Source organism: Ailuropoda melanoleuca, unplaced genomic scaffold (genome assembly GCF_002007445.2).
Source record: "Ailuropoda melanoleuca isolate Jingjing unplaced genomic scaffold, ASM200744v2 unplaced-scaffold391, whole genome shotgun sequence".
Taxonomy (NCBI): Eukaryota; Metazoa; Chordata; class Mammalia; order Carnivora; family Ursidae; genus Ailuropoda; species Ailuropoda melanoleuca.
Genome location: NW_023210614.1, coordinates 1 through 4049, shown reverse-complemented (window position 1 = coordinate 4049; position 4049 = coordinate 1). Strand labels below are relative to the sequence as shown.

Below are 4049 nucleotides of genomic sequence, written 5' to 3'. Positions count from 1 at the left end.
ACTCCCCAGTGATGCCATGAGATTGCTGCGTGTCTTACTGGACGGTTTGCTGCTCTAGATAAGTGGGCGGAGAAGCCAGCCTTTGGGACGCCTTTGGAAGTACACCTAAAGCGGTGCGGCCGTGAGATCGCCCTGCCCATGGAAGCCTGCGTCATGCTGCTCCTGGAGATGGGCATGAAGGAGGAGGTGAGAGGCACTTGNAGATGGGCATGAAGGAGGAGGTGAGAGGCACTTGGGGGCCCCGCCTGCCACCACCTACCTGACGGCTTTCCAGCTTGTCGCCATGACCCACATTTTAAATTGGTCCCCTGCATGTGATCCCTGGAACAGACACTGAATGAATCGAGCTTCACAGAACATTTCCCTTTTCCGCTTGTGGGGCACTCTGACTTTCTTTGGCCCCACTTGATTGTTTCATTTTCGACTCTGGTTGTGATTCATGACATTGAATTTCATTTTTTAAAAAACTTTTTTACAGGATTTTATTTATGTATTCATGAGAGAGAGAGGCAAAGGGAGAAGAAGCAGGCTCCCCGTGGATCAGGGAGCCTGACTCGGGACTTGATCCCAGGACCTTGGGATCATGACCTGAGCCAAAAGCAGATGCTTAACTGATGGAGCCACCCAGGCATCCCGGCGCCCCTTAATTTTTAAAAAGATCTTATTTATTTGAGAGAATGAGAAAGAGAGGGAGAGCACAGGAGGGAGAGTGAGAGGGAGAAGCAGACTCCCCACTAAGCAGAGAGCCTGACATGGGACTCGATCCCAGGACCCTGAGATCATGACCTGAGCAGAAGGCAGATGCTTAATGGGCTGGGCCACCCAGGTGCCCCCATGACACTGAGTTTCATGAGGCGCTAGGACGAGAGCTTCCGTGAGCTTTAGTTTGCTTATAGCAGCATCTTACATTTGGGTAGTACTATGCATTTTGGTGGGGGTATTTACATACTTATATTATGGAATCCTTACCCCCCAAACTCCACTTACCAAGCAGGGCAGGTCTTGTTACTTCTTGTGTTCATACCTGAGTGAGTGCATGGTAGGGGGTTAAATCAAACACCACGTCTTTTTTTTTTTTTCTTTTAAAAACCTTACTGAAGTATAATATACATAGAAAGTGTTTGTATCATAAGTGAACAGCTTGAGAAGTTTCCACAAACTGAACCCACTCGTGTGGTCAGCACCCAGATTAAGGAATAGCCCAGAAGCCCTCCTTATGTTTGCTTCCAGGCACTGCCCCGTCCCCCACTGATGTGACCCCCAACTTCTAGTAGCTGAGATCAGAGCTGCTCTGCCGGGGCCAATGCTGTCCCCTTTGGGAGATATTTGGCAAGGTCTGGAGACATTTTTGATTGTCACAGTTTTGGAGGCAGGTTTGCTACTGGCTCTAGTGATGGAGACTGGGGCTGCTGTTAAACAGCTCACAGTGCACAGGACAGGCCCCCACAACAAAGAATTATCTAGCCTGAAATGTCAGCACTACTGAGCTTGAGAAACCCTGCCTAGATTAATTTTGCTTAAAACCCACGCCTTATCCTGGGCCAGTGTCTTCGTAGTCCTGTCTTTCTTGGTTGACCTTCATGTGTTCTTCTCTAAGTAACTTTTAGGGCAGTGAAAATGACAAACAGCCTGGCCTAGCAATTTTTCATTAGATGTCAATTAAAAAAAAATCCTAAATTTAGAAAACCTATAGCAGTCAACCCTGTGGAAGTATAAAATACTGCATTTAAATGGATTTCTAATAGGCCCGGATATTTTAGCAATGGGGCAGGGCAAGAGCTCTCACCGATCAGGAGTGAACTGCTCTCTGCCTGTCGGTCTGCCCCTCTGCCTGCCTATGTTCGGTCCCGTCCTCCTTCCTGGTCGCCCTGCAAGGCAGGCAGCGTCCCTGCCCTCAAAGATGAGGTGTGTGGGAGTCGGGCTGGGGCGGAAGGCTCTTGCATCAGNGGTGTGTGGGAGTCGGGCTGGGGCAGAAGGCTCTTGCATCAGATGTGAACTGCTGCTCAGTGTAAAGCCCACAACTTGAACTTGATGCTAATGGCTTTTTGTTGTCTTTAGGGCCTTTTCCGAATTGGGGCTGGGGCCTCCAAGTTAAAGAAACTGAAAGCCGCTTTAGACTGTTCTACTTCCCACCTGGGTGAGTTCTACTCTGACCCCCACGCTGTCGCAGGTGAGCTGTGAGGAGTTACCCTGGGGGGGTGGGGGTCGGGTCCCGTCTCAGACAGATCACCAGGTAACAATCCAATGTTCATTTTGGATTAGTGACAGATAAAATTGAAATGGTCTGCCCATATAGGTTTAATTGGACAAACTGAAATGACAAATAAAACTGAATAAGGATACACCCCCCCACACACACCCCTTTTCCTTTGTTTTCCTGATTATTAAGTAAAGGTGAAGGTAGCTTATAACCCAAATATTTAAAGACCTGCTTGTATTTCCTTCCCTTCTTTCTTCTTCACAGTCTAGATCTGCCTGGGGAAATGATGTCCATTAGAAGGTGACTTTGAAGCTAATTTTATTTTCCACTGACCCCTCCATCTATCTTGCAAGGGCCGGAATTTGTTTTAGGAACACTTCATGCTCCAACTTCTCCTGCTGATTCATGGCTTGTTCTAGATATTCTTGGCAGATTACAATTGAGATCATTTCAATTTGCAAAAAATAATATGTCCCGAGATTCCCAGGCTTACCCCTGGACATACTCAAAGTGAGTGTTAACTATTTCAGGTGCTTTAAATTCCTATTTACGGGAACTGCCTGAACCTTTGATGACTTTTAATCTGTATGAAGAATGGACACAAGTTGCAAGGTAAGTTTAAAGAACACCGAGTTTTCAAAGTTAAAGGAAATGATGGGATATTATGTCCCCTTTGTGAGTCATCTTACTCTCAGGGATCATAAAATAACATTAAAATAGCACATGTGTTAAATAGTATGTGCCTCAGGTCTTACGTGTTGGGCGAAAATATTGAGTATTATTATTAGGATGGGAGAGTCAGCACTTCAATTCGAGTGATGTATATGGATGAAGACATAGAGTGCGACCCACATTAATAGAGCAGCTGGTCACAAGCTCCTTTTAGATGGAAAAAAGCCCTGTCACGGGGACAGGTATCATACTGGCCAATGGCGATGTGCCTGGCGAGCCGTGGGGAAATTCAGCCATGCAGTAATACAGTGTTGACAGTACTAGTAATGACAGTTAATGCTTACTTGTGCTCAGTACATACTAATCTTGATACCCATTACCTCCTGTCATCCATGACCAATGACATAAAAGATAGATGTGGTTAGCCTCATTTTCCAGACATGGAAACTGAGGCTGGGGGAGGCATGGGGCCCAAGGAACAGCAAGTCATGGGCAGAGCGGGAACTCAGGCCCAGACCCATCTGCGCCCAAGACTGTGTCCCTGTTCTTTGCTCCTTCACCCCCACCCCCAGTTTCCGTGTACCAGGAGCTATTGGCAGCCTTGTCCAAAAAGTCCCAGAGGCTTCTCTCTGGCCAGCCAGACTGCCTCCTTGTTAGCTTGTGCCTCACGGTTCTGACTCACCTCCTCCCGCAGGTGCCTAATTCCTCAGCCCTAAGGGAGGGGGAACAGATCTCCCGTCCCCTCCTCCCCTTCCCCTGTCTTTCGCCACTGTCACCCGTTCCCAGCAGATGGGCCGCCAGGTCTGACCAGTTAGGCTTCTGTGGCAGGTGCCTCTACCCCCGTCAATAAGGTTTTTAAAGTCAGAGTAAGGGACGCCTGGGTGGCTCAGTCAGTTAAGTGTCTGCCTTTAGCTCGGGTTGTGATCCTGGGGTTCTGAGATCGAGTCCTGCATCAGGCTCCCTGCTCAGGGGGGGAGCCTGCTTCTCCCTCTGCCTGCTGCTCCCCCTGCTTGTGCTCTCATTCTCTCTCTCTCTCTGACAAATAAATAAATAAAATCTTTTTTTAAAAGTCAGTAAGTTCGTAGTCACGGTCATATCCTTGGAAACTGCATGTGGCCCAGCCTGTTTTAAAAGTCTGTTTGTGGGGCTGAATAAAGGGAACCCAAGAGGGGCGCCT

General features: G+C 48.0%; 1 long non-coding RNA gene across 1 annotated transcript; it reads left to right on the top strand.

Annotated features, from left to right (window-relative positions):
* The first annotated feature begins 6 nt into the window (after window positions 1-6).
* LOC117798967 lies at window positions 7-4034 on the top strand. The gene is made up of 3 exons (XR_004622928.1): window positions 7-186; window positions 2059-2137; window positions 2731-4034. It is a non-coding gene; the product is annotated as an uncharacterized LOC117798967 (long non-coding RNA).
* The last annotated feature ends 15 nt before the right edge of the window (window positions 4035-4049 follow it).